At 37.8% G+C, this 23,253-nt stretch overlaps 1 protein-coding gene and 1 pseudogene across 3 annotated transcripts in view; both read left to right on the top strand.

Moving 5' to 3' along the window:
• KCNIP4 (potassium voltage-gated channel interacting protein 4) overlaps positions 1 to 23,253 on the top strand; it is a 1,217,739-nt gene that overhangs the window by 336,558 nt on the left and 857,928 nt on the right. The window lies entirely within an intron of this gene.
• LOC139436293 (FMR1-interacting protein NUFIP2 pseudogene) lies at positions 17,849 to 19,296 on the top strand (annotated as a pseudogene).

Raw genomic sequence — 23,253 nt, forward strand, 5'->3', positions numbered from 1 at the left:
TGCTTCAGCGGCTTTTTCTCTGTCTCTCCAAATTCATCCAGATTATAAAGGACTCTAGTAGGAGGGTGAAGACCCACTCTGGACCGTGTTGCAACTGAAATATCCTAACCAAAATGTCCCACATATAATAGGATATACCCACAGCAGTAGATTAGCTCTAAGGATGTGATTTTTCTGGAGTCCATACAAGCCTCAAACTACCACAGAAACATTTGAGACATTCTCCCTACATTGTTCAATATTTTTTGGCTTTGTGGTTAAGGTCAAAACATTAAAGTAAAGAGCCTAGGTTCAATTCCCAGCTTCAACATTCCATCTGTAACCTTGGGCAAGCTGCTTACCTGCCTGGGCCTCAATTTACTCAACCATAAAATGGGAATAATGATAGTACTTATTTTATTGGATTGTTGAAAATTGTCCTGGGCCATAGGAAGATCTATGTAAATGTTTGCATTGATTTCTTGTGTTTCTTAATCCCTGTTATGAATGTATTAGTCAGAATAGAATACACTAAAGAATTAATCCTGAATTCAGTTCCTTAAAGTCTCATTTCTCATTGATGGCCCATATCCAGCACTGGTCAGTGGGGAGTCAGGCTCCACATGATCACCCAACAGCCCAGGCTGGTGATTGCTCCCTCATTTTGAACAGCTCAATCTAGATTATGGTTTCTTCAGTCACCAAGATGAAGAAATGTCTGTGGGAGGGTCTTACACCAGCAATGAAATATAAAAACAAGCCTCACCTCCACACCTAGCTCCACTTCCCAGAGTTATTTTGTTTGGCCCACCTGCCTGCTAGCTGTAAAGGGGATTGCGAAATGAGGGGTGGACGTATCATGGATAGTCAGAGAACAGTCAGTATCATTGCATCAGTGAAAAACTCCCATCATGTTAATTGTGTTAGGTCTATTTCTGATCTTTTAAGACTATTCCCCAAGGCCTAAGTACCATTCATAGTAGGTGCTCAATAAATATTTGCAAAAGAAAGAAGGAAAAGTGAATGGGAGAAAGGAGCATGGTCTATCTTTGAGAAATCACCAGTTGAAGAAAAGTATATGAAACAGCTAGAAATGTTTAAAAACTAAACTAAGCTAAACTAATCAAAAACCTTGGACATTACAAAAAAAATCACCTGCTTTTAAAATGGATTCACCTTATTTAAACAGAAAACTCAGCAAGTTAATATGATTAACCAACATTTATATACTTGACTCAGTATATGCATCTGTGAACAGAGAAAAGGAGCTATGATGTTTTTTTCTATAACTGAAGCTAAAGTTCATCTTCTGAATATTCATTACTTCCAGATTAGTGTTAAGTGTTTCTTACTCTCTCCTCTCTCTGTTTTTGTTCAGTTTCACTTAAGACTCTTTTGTTCCATAAATGGATTACCTTTCAAAGTGTAAAATTGTCTAATACCAAAAGCCTGAATTAGGTATTATTTTTACTCTTCCCTTCTTTATATTGAGAGGGAAAGTGGATGCAGAGATGTAGAGATAGAATGAAGCAGTAATTGGTCCAATATCATCTCAGATACATTAACCAAATGGCACATTCTTTTACTCAGAAATCAATATATATCCCAATTTAAAATCCAATCAACAAAAAAAGTTATTTAGGATCCCTTGTTTTTCAGAATCATGACTTATTAATTTAAAAGCTTAAAATATGCCACATCTTTGGTGGAACAAATATTATTCATGTGATACTGAGTGTGAGGGGGGACAGGAAATTAATATTTTACACCCTACACTGGATATTAAAGGAAGTTTAGCAAACTGGTAAAAAAGCAAAGCTTCTATATCTAGACTATCAGTGCTCATATTCCTCCTTTGGCGCTTATTAGCCATGTTGCTTTGTGCAAAGTATTTAATCTCTTTCTGCCTCAGTTTATCTATCTGTAAATTGCAGATAATAGTACCTCATCAAAGGATTTAGTGAAGGCTAAAAGAGTTAATAAAGTGTTTATTTCAGGGTTGGCACACAGTAAGTGCTTAAAAAATATTTGATTACTGGCTACTTAAACTGTGTGGCTTGCTCAGGTTATCTCATTTTCTCCTGGATTTTGGAGGTTGGGCATTTTTCTCAAGTCATACGGCTTACACAATATGGTCGGCAGAATCGAAACTCAGCTAAACTCCAACGACTTGGCTCTTGATGATGAGTCGGGGGCCTTAGTGACAATGGGAGGCCAGGAAAGAAGTAAGGAAATGTATGGAGTTCTGGGCTTCTGGGACCTTCTTTTTCTTTTCATTCTTACTTGTAAACCTTTGTGAAGACAATCTTGTGGACCAATGCACATTAGGGTTTGGTAACCTGGCATGCATTTACTCTTCTTTTGGTAACAGTTCTCTGAAAACTTCCTCAGGAAACCATCCCGTCTCAACTCTTATACTCTGAATTTCAGGTGGAGTTGATTCTGTTCCTTATGACTTCTTTCAACCAGAGGATTCAGTCTCCTGGTTATAGTGATTGCTTTAGGTTTAGGTACCTATCTTTACTATTTCCTGGAGCCAATGAGACATGCAACTTTCTCAAAACAATAGGCTCTCTCCTCCATGTTTCTCAAATGTGGCCACTCTCTAAGCCAAACTCAGCATGTGGATGCATTGTCTTCCCCCAGCATGGGACATAACCCCCAGGGATGAGTCTCCCTGGCACCGAGGGTTTACTACCAAGCACCAGCTGATGATGTAACTAGAAAAAGACCTTGAATAAAGGGGTCAACTCAGACTGGCAGAATATCTCAGCCTACATGTAACATCAGGTGTTAAAAACTGCTTTTTGACCTTGGATAAAAGGGGAAAATGGAAAGGACAAGTGAGTTTACATGGCTATGAGTTTCTAAAAGAGAATCGGGAGGTCATCTGAGGGGTTGCACTTATACACGCCTCAGCAGGTACCAGAGACAGCCAAGGTAGATGGAAACCCAGGTGCTGGTTCTCCTGAGGGCTGCTGAGACCCACAGGTTCTATAGTCGTGGCAGATGGCTCTGGAGTTCAGGGCCATGTCAGCTGACCCTATTTTGGAGTTTGTGTTCCTGAGTGTGATGGAGTTGGACTTAGATGTGACCTTTCTACACATGCCTCTTCTGTTACTTTTACCAGATCTGTGGTTGGCATTTGGGTTGGTGTATATTCAGGAGACCTGAATCTCTGGACTGTCCATGTGATGGCCAAGCCCTGGGCCTCAGCAGACTTGCGGCTCCTACCCTCTAGTTGTTGGACTTACCCTGGCCAGCTGACAGGGAGGTGAAGAAGGCCAACCACCACACCAGGGAGCCAAGAGTGCCTACAGCTGCAAGCAGGAGAATTGCATCCATCATCCATGTGGAATCTAAGGCCCCTCTTGATGTAGAGGGGGACTGGACATAGCCATCCCAGGGTCCACAGGATGGAGGAATATAGTATGGATTAGAGTGGACTTACTGGTGTTCTGCTGGGGAACTATTGTGATTAGTAAGGGAAGAAATTGTAGTAGTGATGTGGAGAGGGTGGCCAATGGTGGCTGCTGATGGTAAGAAGAAAGAAGAGTAATGGTGTGTGGGCATTTTCAGGATTTGGAGTTGTCCTGGGTGGTGCTACCAGGACAGATGCTGGACATTGTGTGTCCTCCCGTGGCCCATTGGGTGGACTGGGAGATAGTGTGGACTACAATGTGTACCACTGTCCATGTGGTACAGCGGTGCTCCAGAATGTATTCGCCAGGTGCAGTGGATGAGCTGCGATGATGGAAGAGGTTGTTGATGTGGGAGGGGTGGGGTGGGTGCAGTGGGAGGTATATGGGAACCTCATATTTTTTTTAATGTAACATTAAAAGAAAATGAAGAAGAAGAAAAAGAAAAAAGAAATAAAAACCCTAAAAAACAAAAACAAAACAATAGGCTCTCGTTCCTGCTGACCCTGAACCACATTGCCACCAAGAGCCAAGAGGGAGAGAATATTTAGAACTCACTTATTTCAACTGTGGCAGTCCGACAACTTTACTGAGTGTTTTTTGATACTCAGACTCTTAGAAGTGCCCTGATTCCCGTCTTTTGTTTATAAGCCAGGTCTTCTAATCAAACCAATGTACTATACAAAATCCACCCAATTGATTTCTTTTCCACTTAAGGTAACCAGTCTGTTCCTTTTGCATGAAAGCAAAAATGCTATGATAAAGCAAGTGTGAATGTTACATTTCAACTTGTCTTGATTTTAGAGCACAGACAGTCTCTTAGAAGAAACCTGGTAAATACACCACTTCCTGAATCCGAAAAAAAATTTTATATGGAAAGAACCATGATCAGAAAAGATGGTAACCAATTTCTGATTTACTAGAAATGGCGTTCTCTTTCTGCACTGAGACTCTAGTTTTTATTCCAGTTGCCCAATTGCTGAGGTAGTTTTAAAAATGATAAGCCTTGGAAGAGATAGCTAATGGATGTTTTTATTAATCTAATACTAAAAAAAAGCCAGCAGCCCTACAAAAGCCATGGCTCTCGAGACTGTAAAAAAAATGTCATTAGTTTGCATCTTTATTAACTTGAACTATTGAAGAAGACACTCAGTCTGGGCAATTTCCTCCAGGATATTCTTTTGGCTGGGAGGCAACAAGCCTGCCTGGGGTTGGAGGAGACAGACAGTTTTCATTTCATTAGGTATTTAGCAATGGTTATCAGAGTAGCAGCCAACTCATTACAGAACAAGGCATATCAAATTATTCTGAGTCATTGAGGCTCCAGTGACAAGGTCCTCCAGGGGGGAATTGGGACTAGGGAAAAGACTTTTCTATGACAGCATTTGTTGTTACACTGAGAAAGAAGCAAGCCAAGAAACTCCCATCACCTTCCCACAAACTCACCTGTACAGTATCTAAATTCCCCAAAGATTTCACATTCCCCTGCCAAGTAACTTGAAAGAGAATGAGAATCTTCTTCTTAAGAGTAAATAGTGCAGCATCTTTAAAGAGGGATGCTCATCAGGGATTTCCAGAGTGATCACAGATGCTAAAGGATAGGCTCATATGTCCATTTGCACCCAGAATTCTCAGTTTTCAATGATACAAATTAACCATTTCTGTCAAAGCTTCTTTCACTCAAAGAAAATCTCATGGCTTTTGCCAAAGCTATTTGGCAAAATTGATTGATTAAAATTTGATTAAGTCAGAGTATTAAGAAGACATGCCATTTATCTCCTACTATTGACCCTTTTTATTTATCAGGGTAGTGATTCTAAACACTGACTACACATTAGAATTAATCTACAACCAGAACATCAGTATTGTTTTTAAAACTCCCCAGGTAATAGTAACATCCAGCATTGTTAATGTCATAAATCGACAGGCTATCCACCCATAGCACTAGTTCAGATATTTAAACATTCATTATTAGTGTTTACCAATTGATTTTCAAGGTTATCAGTGCTTATGGTATATCATGGGTAACTTCTTACAACTATGATTTATGTTTCAATTCAAGATCAAGATTATGTCTTATCACTTGATGGCTGAGCTAAAGAAAACATTATCAGTCACATGGTAGGTTCATAATCATGTGTATCCTTATGCTGAAACCACCTGTAATGTATACCCTGTGAAATCTACTGCCATGGAAGTTTTATAGATCACAGTCTGCAGAATTCTTAAGTCTGAATGTTATTGGTAACAAACTTCTTTTCATTAAACTCAGGCCTTGGTATATTTATTTTAAAAATAGTAAACCTGTCAAGACAGGAAAGCTTATTTCATAAGTCAGAGCTAGGGGAGGGAAAAAAAAAAAACAAAAAACAAGTGCAAATGGTAAAGTAATGAAGACTTGGATATGAACATAATTCTAGCAAGAAACCAGATGATTATAAATTGTTAGCTGTGTCTAGGTAAATGTCATGTACATAAAACTGTAAATGTAGTAGCTTAGTTTATGAACCATAAAAGGTACTGTAGGCAAAACTGCATTGAAGAAATTTTAAAGCATACTAGTGAAAGCTTAGTGTAAATATTATCTTACTGTGGACATATTTAGAAAGGTCCGTTTGTATTCTAATACACTATGACCTCTATGTGAGATAAAAAGAGACCAGGTGGAATGAACAATGGACTGAAGTGGGCTTACTGTTATTCTGCTATAGACATTATTATTCTAGTAATGGAAGAACTCTTATTTTTGACAGAAATTCTGAAGGATGGGAGAGGGAAGAAGTAGTGTAATATGTAAGCATTTTCAGGACATTGGAATTGTCCTGCATGACATTGCAGTAATGGATACAGGCCACTGTATGTTTTTCATAACCTGCAAAATTGTGCAAGACAGACTACAAGCTGTAATGTAAACTGTAATCCATAGTTAGTAGCAATGCTTCAATATGTGTTCATCAATTGTAACAAATGTACCATGCTAATGAGAGATGTTGTTGATGTGGGAAAGTGTGGGAGAGGGAGGGAGTGGGGCATATGGGAATCCCCTATAATTTTTTATGTAACATTTATGTAATATAAAGCTTTTTTAAAAATAAAAATAAAAAAATTAATTTTAAAAAGAGACCAGGATCTAATGTCTGTCAGGTAACAATGACCCCAATCATTAAGTCCATTTCTTCATCTAAGGTGGGGATCCCTTTCATAACATTCCTGAGAAGTAGCCAACCAAACTCTGAATATGAGCGGGAAAGAAGAACAACTTCAAAGATAAGACCTTGCTATGACCTCCCAAAGCCCAGCCATGTGGGACCAACAGGGGATTCTGGGAAACAGGTAACATGGAAATCAGGTCAAGGAAACTATAGGATTCCTTGCATAACTGGATACCTTAATGGGGTGCACTCAACTCCAGGAATTGCCCAGCACCGTTTCCACTTGGCATGACTTGTTTTGTTACATTCATACATAGTCAGTTTCCTCTAATATTTGCATATTTATGATATTCTCTATACTTTCTTTTTGTGTGAATATGGCCCAATTTCTGGTTAAACACTAAACACCATGAGAGGAGAAATGGCATTCTTTCTCTTTTCTGATTACTCCCCCTTCTACTTCTGCAAGTACTTAGTACTGATAAATGTTCTTGACTTGCCTTTCCTTTCTGGTCATGATTTGTTCTGATGTGTAGAGTTTTAAAATTTTTTGCAGATAGAGCTATCAATTTTTTCCCCACGTCTTAGGATTTCTTCCATTACTTTTATGCTTAGGTAACATTATTCCTTCCTAAGATCAAATTAAATATTCACCCATATTTTGCTCTGTTATTTTAAAGTTAATATTTAGTTAATTTATGTAATAATGTATTTATTTAATTTTACTCTCCATCTTTTCCCTCTTTTTACATTTTCCCTTCTCATAATTTTTATTGCTGGTTTGCAGTTCCTGAAGCCTCACCCTCTGCCAAGCCATCAGGCTAAAGCATGTTGCATATCATTTATTGAGTCCATCCATCAGCCCTATAGATTGATTCTATTATTCTCATAAAGGTTAAGGGTTGGTCAAGTCATGAAGTCATTAAGCAGAACCCAAACTCTTTGCTCAGAACTACTATGCTTGTCTTCCTTGGGTTTGTTTGGTTTTGGTTCTTGGGTTTTTGTTTGATTGAAATATTTCCCAACTTTGGATGATAGCTCATTTTTTAAAAAATTAAAATGTTTGTTTCTACATCTATGAAATAAGTATAATAGTATCTGTGGCAGTTTGATATTATTGATGAATTCCATAAAGAAATACTGACTATGTTTGTAAACTGGTCTGTTCCTCTGGGCTTGTGATATCCTTTGATTGCATTAGATTCAGAGGTTTCACTTTTACTTGATTAAATTAAGATTAGGGCTTTGATTCAGCCACAGTCAGTAGGATATTGAGTCCCCGCCCCCTTGGCAGGTAGATACAACAGTGAAGAGAGCCTAGCCATTCACCTGATAGCTTCCAGCTGGCTCTGTGGAGCAAGCAGAGCCCGGAAAGAGAAAATCCCCAGGAAGAGAGATGAGCCAAATGCCAGCCTACAGCTGAGATCAGAAGAGCTGGAACCATGGACCCTTAAGAGGAAGACGAAGCCTGAACCCTCACTGAGACCGGAAGCCATCTTGCTCCAACATGTGGCAACAGACTTTGGTGAGGGAATTAACTTACACTTTATGGCCTGGTAACTGTAAACTTCTACCCCAAATAAATACTCTTCATAAAAACCAACAGATTTCTAGTATTTTGCATCAGCCCCCCTTTGGCTGACTAATACAGTGTCCTTGCATGCAGTGTAGCCCTGAGGATACCATGAGGCAGTACATAAAAAAGCACAGAGCTCAGTTTCATACACAAAGCTTGAACATAATTTCTTTCTTCACATGGTTGCTGTTGAGGAGGAATTACTTTAGCTTGCAAGAAACTTGGTATCATGTCTTTCATTTCCTATGAATTTTTGCTTCAGTGGCTCACAAGCCTCTTGCCTATTCTAAAGCAGGGTACACTCTTATAGGCCCCAAAGATATGGTATGTAAGCAAATCACTGTATTTAGGTTTTTAAAAGTCCCTTTGAACACAAATGCTTATTTTCCGTTTGGGCCACTAGAAACAAAAGTTCATTGGCTAAAATGAACTATCTTGGTAATGATCTACTCAGAGACAATTCCCTGCATTATTTCTCATTTTGTTGACATGTCATTAGTGCTGCACTGGAACTAGATATTTCAAAAATCTCTTGGACCAGGGAATTGGATAAATTGCCCTAATTCAGATCTTGGCATAATCTAACTAAACCACATGTCTGTCGTGATGTACAAATAAAATGTTCTCTTGAGCAAGGTTTGGAAGCTACCACCAGCTAGTCCAAGTGTTGTGGGGTTGTGGGGAGGATGGAAAATGGGATCTGGCCTGGAGATCAGTGCAAAAGACACAGTGGTAATAAATAACAGCTGAGAAATATAATGAATCCTTTCATGACGATGAGGTTAGTCGAGTTGCTGCCAGGTCTGGAGACCATAGTGGCAAGAGTGGTACAGACAGCATCCTCAGAATCTGAGTACTATAATTAAGGTCGAGGAAGGAATGACAGGTTTTCAGCACAAGAGTTCCCAGGTCACAAAACCACCTGGAAGTGCCCATACTATCTTTGTCCTGCGATAGATAATAAATGGATCCCATTGTAAATTCCTGCAATTTGAGGGTAAAGTTAACCAGCACTGGCATTCTGCCCAGAAGCAGAAGCCATGGTTAAGAACTCCATTCTTGATTTTACAGTTCTGATGTGTGTATACAAACACATACCAATAGAGGAGCAGGACTTTTTTTTTTCACTTTCTAAAGCAAATGAAAATCATTTAAATGCAAGGTGAAGATGTACTCAATGCAGCATTCTAGAAGGCAAAAAGAGCAGGTCAAAAGCATTTAGACATCCCTGATCAGAACTCTTGGCAAATTATAATGTGGCGATTTCAGGCAGCTCTTACTTTTCTTTCCTTTTCATCTCATTTCGGTGGATGTCCAATGTCACCATGTAACTCATCCCTTTGAAGAGAAACTAAGAGGCACCCTAATCACACACTGTCATTTCTTCCCTCCCTGTCCCAAACAATGAAAATTTTTCCTAAGTATGTGTTACCTAGTTCTTTAAGTAATTTCTTTCTATGATGCCTTAGCTCTTCCTGAAATCTTACACATAAATGAAAATTATCAATTGTGCTGGCATATTTTCTTTGATATAAGAAATACAATTACACTTTTATTGACAGGAATGGACGATGCAGCTGTGTTATAAACATGTGCATTGTAAAGTGGTTGAATTGAGAGGTGAGGTTAGATTTGGGGATTCTTAAAGTAAACAACTATATGACAAAATTATTGAGAGTTCCTTTCCAAAGAAGCCAAAAAAAAAAAAATACTGTACAAAATCTTTTGCCAGGTAGTGAAAATTTACTGGATTTTCCAAAACCCCAGCCAATGAATCATTATCTCCATTTAGTTTAAGGAAAACTAGTGAAAATAAAACGAGGAATTTAAAAAGGTTGTGACAATTGAACAGTCAACTTGTTTTATAGTAGAGTACTATTATTATTTGGTCATTAATTTTTGCTTTCCTACATTGCTAAAGAGGGAAAATAAAGATATATATGATCCAGTTATAAAGATGGAAAATCATATAAAATATGTTTTTCTTTTCTCTAGAAGTAGCCCCAATCTCTACAGTAAAAAGTAAGTGAACTCTCATAATTTAATTTAATCAATAGTACCTCTCTCCTTGTATTAAGTTCCATTTCTTTCCATCAATCATATTCTTTCCTTTGCCCTCCAACTCCAAGAATTTCGAAAGTACAAACTTTATCCTTTTACTCATTTTTTCTGCTTTCTCTTGGCCTGTTCTTCATGATCATAGTTCAACTCTTCCCTGCTCATTGATGACTCATAGATCAGATCTCCAGTCTTATTTCCTCATCCAGAATTCAGTCCCAAACCTGTTATTCCTGTACATGTTTCAGTGATCTTGTCTTTATCACTTCAGAGTCAGTAAGTCTGTATCCATTTATTAGATAACTTCCAAACCAGTTTTTGTGCTGTGCAGGCTTCCAATGGTCTCTCCATCTTTCAAATCATTCCAGCTTGGAATAACATATTCTCTTTGTCAATTAGTGTTCTTCACAGATTGGAAATTATCAGAGTTGGAGGATATCTTTGAGATAGTCTAATCCAAACTTGCAAATTTGGGAACCTCTTTCAGAATGTTCTTTATAGGTCATTGACTTAAATAACATATTTCCAGGTGTTAAAAAATACATTTTAAAAGAGGTTACAATGATGCCTCTATACAAATGTAAGATGAATACACTTCCAGAAGATTTTACTTAGCTGTAATTAATGAGGGAAGCTGTAAGATCTTACAAATCATTCACAGGAAAATTCAAAGTACTGCATGTTTAGGCAAATAAAGAATGCTGAAAACAATTGACAAATAGATGCTAAAGGAGTCATCACTGGGCAATAACTCATTGGATGCAACGAATTTGCCTTCCTATGGACAAAACTCAATTGCATTACTTTCAGATGTCTTCAATTTACGAAGTTCAAAAAATAACTCAAAGACAATGAAAGTCCAAGGTACCCTAAAAGAGTGTGCTAGGCAGAGTAACTTTTGGTCTATTTCAAAATCATTAACAATTTTTCTTTACACAGATGAGAAAAATCTCCATGAGTAGACCATTTTCTTTTTTAACATCAGACTGGCGTAAAGTTTTTCCCTTATAGAAATAAAATATTCTCTCCCAAAACATCTTTCTTTTCTTTTTCATGGTATCCCTTAGGGTAGCTCAAAATATAATTGGTTCTTTGAGAAATCCTTAACTAAAGGCAAGATTATTTGTCTAGAGGACTCTTTTCTTAGTGCATGGTCACAAATGGTTTTGAGTTGAGTAATATTTAGTAGGATGATGGGATATTTACTTTCCTTTATTGGACATTGCCTTTATGTGTGTAGCTTAAACTTTTATGAGCTATTTTTTGAGGGAAGGATGGAGGCCATTTTTCTCTATAAGAGATGCACTAGTCCAAGATAATTGTGTAGTTTCCTTCTCTACAAAAGAATGAGCTCATGATATTTAAGAGAACAATAACCTGTGGAGATTATATATGAATGGACCATGAATGACCTGGCAGACCATACAACTAAAGATAGTTTTGAATTTGTGAGTAGTTCTCACTCCACTTGAGCTTATGGTCAAATATAATCCCTGAACCCTTTCTTGTGCCTTCCCTCCTTCCCTCTTTCTTTCCTTCTTCCCTTGTTCTATTCCTTCCTAACTTAACATGGACTGCTTGCAACAGGGATGGCTTTAAGGTGCAAAGCCTATGCAGACATCCAGAGACCCTTGTTAAGAAGGGACCTACACTTGGTTTAATGTTTTCCTGTCACCTCTGGAAATTATTAATATGCTTTAACACAGGGCCTGGCATTTTCAATTTGCACTGAGCCCCACAAATTACATAGTTGGTCTCATTTGCCAAATCAAGTGTATACCATCCTATTGAAAAGCAATTGATTTCTTGATGTCTATTCCTTTCCTCTCCCCACTGAAAACTCTTTAGAATAGAACTCATCACTTTTCACTAGACTGAGTTCCCAGCTTCCTAGGTCTCCTGCCTGACTCCATTCCCTCCCCTACCAATTCATCTGGCACAGAGGACCAGACTAATCTTTTAATATACCTTTTTCATTATGTCATTTTCCAGCTCATATAATCTTTATAACATCAAGTCTATATTCTGCCTGATCTGCCAATAGTAAGCTCTTTTCACCCTCTTATTAATCTTTCTGAATTCCCACAGCCAAATCCAAATTTTATTTTTAATCTACATAACATTGTCTTGTCACCAAACTTTGAACATGTTATAAAATACCTTGGCCATTTTTTAAGCATCTTTTGGAAATTAATTCATTCTTTCATTCTTTTAAAATGTCTATTAGACATTCATTATATTGCAAGCACTATGACAATAATAGCTATGTATGGGTGAACAAAATCATACCTGGCTCATACCTTCATGAAACTGACATTCTTGAGGGCAATACACGTATTTAGTAAGTAATTACTTCCTTGTTAACAGTAGCATAAAAGTCAGCTAGGGAATGTGGGCAAAATTTAAAGTTGACATAACTTGCCTTTTATCCTTGGACTATACAGTTCTCATCCATACTTCAAAACACAGCTAAAATGATACTTCTTACATGTAGCTTCCTATGATTTGTCTCTCCCTTCTTACAGTATTTTCAGTCTGCCCATCCAATATAACCCTTTTCCAATAATATTTTACTTCTTGCTTTCCCAATTAGATTGTGGTCTAGTGTATGCCTATTTTTTTTTTTTTTCGCCTTCAAGAATCATCTCAAATATTACCTTTTTCTGGAACACTTTCCTTACTGCCCTTTCATCCTAACTCCAAGAGAGATACATATTTCTTTTGTGCCCTGGAACACTGAGTTCAGGATTTTAACTGAGAAGTTAACCAATTGTATCATAACCATCTGGTCCCTGGTTTTCAGCTCCCCTACTATAGCATTGGTTTCATTGGGGAGAAGACTCTTATCTCTATTCTTAGTGCTTTGCATGGCATCAGGCTCATAGTAAGAGATGCTTGGCAGGTTCAGGAAGAATGAAAAAATCATTAGTTCCACTAGGTCTGCTATGTTTCTAAATTTAAATGTGGAGAAGTACTTCCACATTACAAATGCAGAATCCAGATGCTGCAGGGGCTTATTATTAATTACAAATACTATTATGGACAAATAAAAAGTAACAATACTGGATACAACTAGCAAGATGGCGGTGGAGTAAGGATCTCCTGCTACAGGGTAGGTAGCAAATACCCAGAGCTCTCTGGAGCTAGCTGAAACACCTGTTTGGGGGCTCCAGGAGACCAGAAGAGCATCCTGCCACATTCTTGAAGGAATGGAAGGAGGAGACTGCCCATCTGCAGAGATGATTCATCAGTACAGCGAGCCACGCCCCAGAGGCGAGTGCCCATACTCCACTGGAGGCACAAGCCACCTCAGGAGCTGTTCCTCGGCTGGAATTGAAAGCGCCACTTCCCCAAAATGGAGAAGGAAGAGACGGGTGGGCACCAACTTCAGCTACTGATGAGTAAATTCAGTGGGCTAAAGTATAATTCTGAGAACGGCTGAATTTTTAGTCTGTCCAAGTCAGAAAGAGGTCAGGAGTCTCCACCTTAACTCTATGCCTGGCACGAGGGAAAGGGGTGGATTGAAAATCCCGGTGCTGGTGGGAACTGGCTTCTATCCATCCAGGTCAGACTGCAGCTCTAGCCTAGACCCCAGCTCCACTTCCCCAAAATGGAGAAGGAAGAGACGGGTGGGCACCAACTTCAGCTACTGATGAGTAAATTCAGTGGGCTAAAGTATAATTCTGAGAATGGCTGAATTTTTAGTCTGTCCAAGTCAGAAAGAGGTCAGGAGTCTCCACCTTAACTCTATGCCTGGCACGAGGGAAACGGGTGGATTGAAAATCCCGGTGCTGGTGGGAACTGGCTTCTATCCATCCAGATCAGATTGCAGCTCTAGCCTAGACCCCAGCCCCACCTCTGGGATGGAGAAAGTTGGGGGGACCTGTACCAGCCTCTCCAGGAAATTACTGGCCAAGCCATGGAGGCCAGTGACTAGCCTGTTTTGGCAGTACAGGCCACCCCAGGAGCTATTCTGTGGATGTAATTAAAAACTCCATTTCCAAAAACAGGGGAGGAGGAGACGGTTGGCCACTGATTTTGGCTACTGATCAGTAGACTCAGCTTGCTAAGGTATAACGGTAGGAACAGCTAGGGTGTGAATCTGTCAAAGTCAGAAAGAGGCCAGTGGCTACCATTTTGACTCCACCCCCAGCCTGAGGGGAAGGCAGGAACAAAAATCACAGTGATGGTAAGAACTGGTTTCTTTGACCCAGATTGGCCTGTAGCCCTAGCCTAGGCTTCAGCCCCACCTCTGGCAGGGAGGAGGCTGGTGAACCCTGCACCAGCCTATACAGGTAACTGCAGGTACATTTGGTTGGCACAGACTGAATAATCGGAAGTCTACTGGGGCAACTGCGGTCATCTTGGACCTACACTGCACAGATTGCTGCCTACACCTGCAGCTCCATCCCTGCCCCAGGCAGGGGAGAAAAGGGTGTGAAGCTTCATCAGTCTCTCTGGGCAACTAGTATCTAGGCCTGTACAACTTGGATTATTCCACACAGCTGTGACTCTGTCCTACCCCTGGCAGAGGAGAAAGTTGGGAGAAGCTTCATTGGTCCCTGGGGCAATGATGACAGCATGAGCCTCCACAGCTTATAACACCAATTGCATCCTTAGCTCCGACTGCACAACCAGCAAGGGAGAAAGGGCAGGAAGCCTTAAACTAAAGAGAAAAAACTGCACCCAGAATAAATACTCTAGTAAGCCAGGTGACAAGACACTAACAAAAATTACAATCCACACCAAGAAACAGGAAGCTATGGCCCAGTCAAAAGAACAAGATAAGCCTCCAGATGACACAATGCAGTTGAGACAACTAATCATAAATGTTCAAACAAATCTCTATAATAAATTCAATGAAATGGCTAAAGAAATTATGGATATTAAGAAGACACTAGGTGAGCACAAAGAAGAATTTGAAAGCATGCATAGAAAAATATCAGCTCTTAAGGGAATGGAAGGTGCAATAAATGAAATTTTAAAAAAACATTGCAATCATATAATAGCAGATTTGAGAAGGCAGAAGAGAGAATTGGTGAGCTTGAAGAAATGGCTTCTGAAATTGAACATACGAAAGAACAGATGAAGAATGGAAAAAATTGAACAAAGTCTCAGGGAACTTAAAGACAGCAAAAGACATGCAAACATACATGTCAAGGGTGTCCCAGAAGGACAAGAGAAGGGAACAGGGCAGAGGAATATTTGAAGAAATAATGGGATAAAATTTCCCAACCCTATTGAGGGACATAGATATCCATGTCTAGGAAGCACAATGTACTCCCATCTGAAAAAATTCAAATAGACCAACTCTGAGACACATACTGATCAGAATATCAAATGCCAAAGACAAAGAGAGAATTCTGAGAACAGCAAGAGAAAAGCAATGCATAACATATAAGGGATACCCAATAAGATTAAGTGCTAATTTCTCACCAGAAACAGTGGAGGCAAGAAGACACTGGTGTGGTATAATTAAGATACTACAAGAGAAAAATGTCCAGCAAAGAATCTTATATCCAGCAAGATTGTCTTTCAAAAATGAGGGAGAGATCAGAATATTCACAGATAAACAGAAACTGAGAGAATTTTTACCCAAGAGAACAGATTTTCAGGAAATGCTAAAGGGTATGCTAGAGCCTGAAAAGAAAAGACAGGAGAGAAAGGCTGGGAGAGAGTTTAGAAATGAAGATTAAAATATAAAAGTAACTAAAATTGTCAAAAGATTGGGGAAAATAAAATATGACAGATAAAACTCAATTAGGAATTAACTTAACCAATGATGTACAGCACTTGTATTCAGAAAACTGCAACTCAATGTTAAAAGAAATTTTTAAAAAGGCTTAAATAACTGGAAGAACATTCCATGCTCATGGATTGGAAGACTAAATATCATAAAGACTCACTTCTACTCAGATTGACTTACAGATTCAATGCAATCCTGATAAAAATTCCACCAGCATTTTTTTTTCAATTGAAAACACGATATTCAAATTTATTTGAAAGGGTAAGGGTAGCCAGAAACATCTTAAAAAAGAAAAGGGAACTCTCATATCTAGACTTGAAATTATATTACCTGGCTATAGTGGTAAAAGCTGCATTGTACTGGCATAAAGACAGAGACATAGATCAATGGAACCAAATTTATAGTTTAGAAACAGACCCTCACATGTACGGTCAAGTGATTTTTGACTAACCCGTCAAACCCACACAGTTTGGGCGGAACAGTCTATTCAACAAATGGTGTTGAAAGAACTGGATATCCATAGCCAAAAAGAAGGAAAGAGGACCCCTATCTCACCTTATCCAAAAATTAACTCAAAATGGATCAAAAACCTAAATATAAAAGCAAGAACTATAAAGCTTCTAGAAGAAATTGCAGGAAAATATCTTCAATCCCTGGTGGTAGTTGGATTCTTAAAGGAAATAAGAGGAGGACTGAAATGGACTATGGGTGTTTAATGTATGTAGAAGTTTTAATTAACTTTACTGTGAAAGTGTGGATATGTGTAGAGTGGATGGTAACAAATAGTAAGCAACAGCTAGTTTATAAATGGGGATGTGACTGAAAATGGTAGACTAGGGATGTAAATGCCAACTGACAGAATGCTAAAGAATAATCTAGGGATTGAATAGCACATTAAATCAAGAGGTGGATGAGAATTGTAGTTGATGGTACAGATGCAAGAGTGTCCTTTGTGAGCTAGAGCAAATGCACATCACTACTGCAGGGTGATGACAATGTGGAGAAACATGGGAAAAATACAACTGGAGTGACCTATGGACTATGGTTAACAGCAATACGGTAATATTCGTGCATCTGTGCCAAAGATGTACTGTGTTGATAATGGGGCAGTATGGAGAATGTGTGTGAAATGTACACTATGGACGTGGTAACAATCAGATGATACTATTTTATCTGTAGCAAGTGTTCCACCATGGTGTGGAGTGTTGATAGAGGGGTATTGCTTAGGAATTCTGCATATGTGCATGATTTGTTTATAAGTTTACAACTTCTGCCATAAAAAAATGTATTTAAAAAATAATAATAGGGCGGGTTGGGGTAAAAATACACCAAACATAAGATAAGGACTATAATTAGTAGTAAGATTTTGACAATATTTATATTTATATTGTTATATTATAATCTGTAACAAATGTCTCACAAAAATGCAAAATGTTGGTGGATGTTTGATGTATGGGACCCCTGTATCATGTTATGTGTGTTTGCTTTGTAAGGCCACAACTTTTACCATATATTTATTGTTTATGTATGTTCATTTGACAATGCTCTTTAATCATTAGTTTAAAATGTTTAACAGCAATGCACGGTATTGGTGTTAGAGTGAGTTAAGAGAGTCCTGTATGATGCTATGTATGTTTGTTTTGTAAGTTCACAACTATTACTATACACCTATTGTTTATGTATGTTTATGTATGAGTCATATACTTCAATAATTTTTTAAAGTAATAATACATAGGGAAAAACCTCATCCTTGTCTAGGCATCTGCCAGTATTTCTTAGAGATGGTGGGTTATAATGGCAATTATCACTTAATGTATTTTTATTATTCCTTTTGTTAACCAGCTAATTGCTTGAGAGTACCTCTGCTAAGGACTGAAGGCTCTTTGGTTGGCGTTGCAACAAATAATTCTGCTATATTATTAATGATTATATGGGCAAAGGGGCAGATCATTATGGTAGTGGATCTGAGAGTGGACATTCCCTCCTAAAAAAAGGAAAGCTAGGTGCAATAGTGAAAACCTTAATTTAGTGCAGGGCAAAAAATAGTGCAACAATTTTAAGGCTGGAGTCCAGCCTTAAAATAGGGGTTGAAACTTTCAAACCTAACTGTAGTGAACAAAAGGGAAATGGAGTAGATGGTTTTAAGCCCATTTGAAGTATGAAACTGGGCTTGGAGGAATAAGCTGAGGAAAATCCACCGCAGGCAATGCGGAATAGCTCTGATATTAAATCTGGTATGCGCAGCAAAAGTTTTATGATCAGCCCAAAGAAAGCATTCTTCAGCTGTAGCCTCCAAGGAGGACCCATGGACCCTTTTGAAACCACCTTCAGTTTTCCAGTAGACAAAAACAGTGCTAAAATCATTCCTAAAATATGTTATGCAAGCAAAGTTAAGGAAAACCTCAACTACATTGTTCAGAATTCTTTGTCTCTATCCTCATTTCATCCTCTTTGTCATCTACTGGGGAAATTCAGACCCATTCTTCAAGTCAGTTATCTCAGATCCCTATGTCTGTGCTGAAATCTGTTTCTGCCAGTTCTTCTAAAGCATCTATTTTAGCAGGGACTGATGTAAGTTAGTATTTTCCAGGGAGCCAGCCACTGCTGACTGCTGCTGCTGCTGCTCTAACACCCATCTCTACTGGGACTGACTCATTTCTCCAGCATGAGTTAAACTTCATCAGCTGTTGAACAAATTAAGTCTAGTCTTTTTATCTGCCCTTTAATTGTGCAAACTGTGCTGTTGAACACAACACAAGTGGATCAATAAAACTGGGGAAATATTTTCCAGAAGCAGCGGGGTTTATCATTTATAAATGAGCCCAGGCTGGCCCTGAGACTGTTATCGGGGAAGTCATCAGATTACAAAGTCATGCATGTAATACTTCAAGGGGAATATACTGCTACTTTGGTTTCATGGGGAACTGAAGTAAGCCCCTCTGAAACTGAGCAGCTTGTGTTTCCCCATGCTTATGAGTTAGAAAAACGGACTAGTCCTCATGTTGTGGGAAGCATTCTAAAACCTGGGACTACTAGTGAGAGTGGAGCCTTATCCTTGGAACTCAGTCATGTAAGTGACCAGCAAAAGGCAGACACAGGTAGTCAAGGTGCTTTAGTTTCTTTCAAAAGACCATGAGATAGAAAACCAAAATCCTATGGCCTCTCCTATGAACACTTTATTAGGCTCTGTCAAAGAACAGAAACACCAGAGAGACCTAAAAAAGGAATTATAGCCTGGGTTCTTTTGACCTGAGGGCTGCTATTGTGTATCACACTAAAGAAGGGGAGTCTATTTGGAATTTGCAGGAGCAAGATCCCAAAAGGATAACCACTAAAAATAAAGCCATGCATAGTCCAGATCAATGAAGGGGAGCAGGATCAGACTGCCTATTTGTGACCTTTCTGCAGCATTAGAGCCACTGTTCATGGGGACACAAGGCTTTTGTGGTCCTAGATCTTTACCTCAGCAGAGGAACCATTAGTAGAATCACAGGATAACATATACAAACACACACACATATACACAAATATGTATATACTTATGTATATATATTTATATATATATATATATATAAATGGCAACTGAAAGCAATTAAACTTCTTAGGGAATCAAAATTTACTTCAAGAGACTACACAAAGTTATTTAATCTCTGGTACTGAATATATTTTTTTCATTTTTAGTTAGTTTTTTGTCTTAAGAGTGAATGCATGTGATTACTGAATACAGACTTCATAAGTATGGCTCTTAAAAGTTCCTGCTGTCATCAACTTGGGCAACAAATGACCCACTGAAAAAGGAAATCTACTTAAAAGATCACTGCATTTTGTTCTGTGACTAAAGTGATACACTAATCATGGGGAGGCCAGAATGATTCAACATTTCCCCCACTCCTCCCTTGATCTTTTGGTTTTACTTTGACCCCTGCGAGAATGCTAAAAATGCATTGATGTTTGCAGGTATATATATATATATATTTAAGCAAATATGATTTACGTGTCTTCCCAGGAGTTAAGCAGGAGTTAAGCAGCCTCCCTGGGATGTTGGCAAATGCTTTTATTTGGGGGTTGGAGTTGGGGGAGGGTATTGATGTTCTACCATTCTAGAATAGTTGGTGGTACATAGTTCTCTTGGCTTCATTTACAAATTGGACATTTACAACTGAAGAATTCATGAATCTCACTTTTCAGAAAGTTGCAGAAAAAGCAACTGGCTTAGGTATTTAATATGAGAAAAATACTCCTGTTTCCATAGTTTAATCAAATTGTAAAACTGGGAGAAAGTATATTCTGCTTTTCAACTGTAGGTGCTCCAGACTTGCTCTTTGTCACTAACACTAAATGTGTTGACTTCCTTGTTTTTACCTCAAAAATATAAAGATAAATTTCTGTACCTTTCTGCAAATTCTTGCCCCTTTAATTTCTCAGAAATATCTAAAAGGGGAAGGACAAAAGCCCATGAAACCTAAAATTGTGCATGTTTTTAGTCAAGTAAGGAAGTAATAGACCTTGCCTATGGAAGGTGAGTTTTCAGGCAAACTACACTTCTGAGATAATTAGTTTTGAATTATATTTTAATAAATATATTTTATTACTAGAGCAAATGGCTTTTTAAAGGAAAATAATATGAAATTCTGGAAATTTTTCTTATAGGCAGAGGAGAGCATAAGCCCTGTCTTATCATCACATTTTCAATATGTTGAACTGCAGCTTGTATATAGCATGCTAAAACAAAAATTTTTGTGTATGCAGAAAATGTCCACTTTAAGATTGGATGATATTATTGGCATAAAAACAATTTCTTTGGACTAACATAGTATCACATCACACACACACATAAATTTGTATATCCACTTTTGTTAAATACAAGTTAAAAGTAGTAGGGCATTTATATAAAGAGGTGTAGTCTTCTAATATAAGTGGATTGGATCCCCTGGGACTGCTTTGGAGGAAAAGTAACTACTTTTGTTCTACCCCTTTACTTAAGAAATGTTTGGTTTTAAGAGACCACAGCATCCTGGGTATTCTTGTTTTATTGGTTGAGGCTTTAAACTAGTAGTTTATGAAGGAAGCTAGCTGTTGGACTCAGCACAGGGTAGAGTAATTAACATTATCTTTTTAGCTGGCTTCTGTTCTGCTTAGATTTTAAAGGTATAAACACATGGAGTTAGTTTACATCAAGCTTGCTACACTTCATGCAGTGCAACTTTTTACATGACATATGTATAATAACTTATTGTATCAGTTCAGGTTCGGAAACTTGGGGTAGGCCAGTTCCAGATAGTTTCATTTCACCTATAAACTCTATCATTTTACTTCTATTGTAATTTTCATATGTACACTATGTTTACAGTTATGCCCTGCATTTAGTCTGCCTTGTTCCTAGTTTGATTTTCGTTCCTAGTTTGATTTTGTCTCCTACCTGCTTGCCAAAATCTAGGATGCTTCAAGCCCATGCACAATTGAAAGGAGAGGCATCCCTGAGCTTCGAAGCATTGACCAAACTGGAAAATGTACCATTCCACATACTGAATGGAAAGAAATCTGTGTTGTTCTGTTTTTTAAATAGAAATTTTCAGAAAGTTAAAAAAAAGACATCAGGTTGATTAAAGGGGAAAAAAGCTCTAGTTTGTTTTATAGGTTTTAAAGTTCTGTGTGGTCAGTTGCCTTGTGCATCCACTTATCTCCTTAGGCTTTGGACTAGATTTCCCGTCTACCCCAACCTCATTTTTTTTTAAATGTCTATTTTGCTTGCCTGGAATTTTAAAGCTCTTCTGCTCATGACTCATAAGAAACTTTCTGGGATTTGTCACATACTGAGGTTGAATGAGAATATATTTAAAAATGAATAATTAATAAAAAATAGCAAAAAATGTAATGAGGCTGAGACTTGATTGTTCACAACAATTAACAAATAGCTTGAGTTATGAATGCCACACACATAAAAAATTGTCACACTTTTTTTCCTTTCCCATAAGAGAACAGAATTCAAAGGTTATTTTAAGGTCAGAAGAATCATATTTTTCTAATGGACTTAGAAGATAAGTATATTTTCTTTTCAACTATAAATGAATTTTGCTTTAGGATCTATATAATTAGTTTTATTGTTTCTTTTCTATATTATTTGTCAAGAGTCCCTAGTAAGTTGATTTGTATTAAAGGGGAGACCTTGACTTTTTTTTATTTTTAATTTTTAGTGGTTGCCTGGCGGTGTCACATCTTTAGATTTTTTCATCTCTCCCTATCAGTTTTGGAATCCTGTACTTCCTATCACTTTTCCTCTTCACATTTGCCCAAGGAGAAATTCTGGGAGAGGCAATAGAGTGGAATGATCATGAGTATGGATTTTGCAACTTCTACTTCAGCTCTTCTATTCATTAATTTAATGAACACATATTTTCTGAGCATCTAAAATATAAGCCATAAGCCAGGCACTGAATATCTAGAGATAAGTAAAAGACACAATTCCTCCTCAAATGGAACATAAACTAAAAGTAAATTGAGGTCTTAAATAATTAAATATTTATAATTGTAAAATAAAATTAAAGGATACTATAAGAATAGGGCAGGTTTTAATTGGTTTTATAGTTTATACAGTGGAGACATTGATGGCCCTATCTTTGCTGAGACAGATGACATAATGTCAGTGAAAGCTTAGTGTAGTATTAATCACATGCATTATTCTTAATCATTATAATTCATAAATGAAAAATAACTTCTTTACCTAAAGACTGGTACATGTTAATTTTACAAATGACTGTTCATTGGCTATTGCTCAATTTAATCATAATCATGATCCATTGCAGTTTTTCACACTCTCATTTACACATATTTCTTTCCCTCTGTATCACTATTCCATTATCTTAAAATTTTGTTTTCCCTCCAGCATCTTCATTTCCTAAAATATGACAATCCATGAATTAAGCTTTTTCTAAGTTCCTTTTGCAATTTCTGGCATAATGGACTTTAAACACCAACACTTGTAGTACACATTCAAGACCATTGTTTTTATGGGACATGCTTCCTGTAATATGTGTGTGATGATGGCTTCTACTGATTGAGCATATTTTCCACTCTTTCTGACAACCTTTCAGCATGGGATTTAAAGAGCGTAGAGGATCTGCTAGGATCAATGGACCTCCTTCCTAATGATCCAGTGAAAATATATTCAAATTCCTATCCTTTGTTTCCTCTTCATTTCTGTGGTATAAATGATACTTTGTCATTTTATAAAAGCAATTCATAGCTTGATAATGAATATTTAACATGAAAATTTTGTCTCATACATAAATGGAATAAGCTTAGAAAGCCCCGATTATCCCACTC

Source organism: Dasypus novemcinctus, chromosome 1 (assembly GCF_030445035.2).
Source record: "Dasypus novemcinctus isolate mDasNov1 chromosome 1, mDasNov1.1.hap2, whole genome shotgun sequence".
In the NCBI taxonomy this organism is placed as follows: domain Eukaryota; kingdom Metazoa; phylum Chordata; class Mammalia; order Cingulata; family Dasypodidae; genus Dasypus; species Dasypus novemcinctus.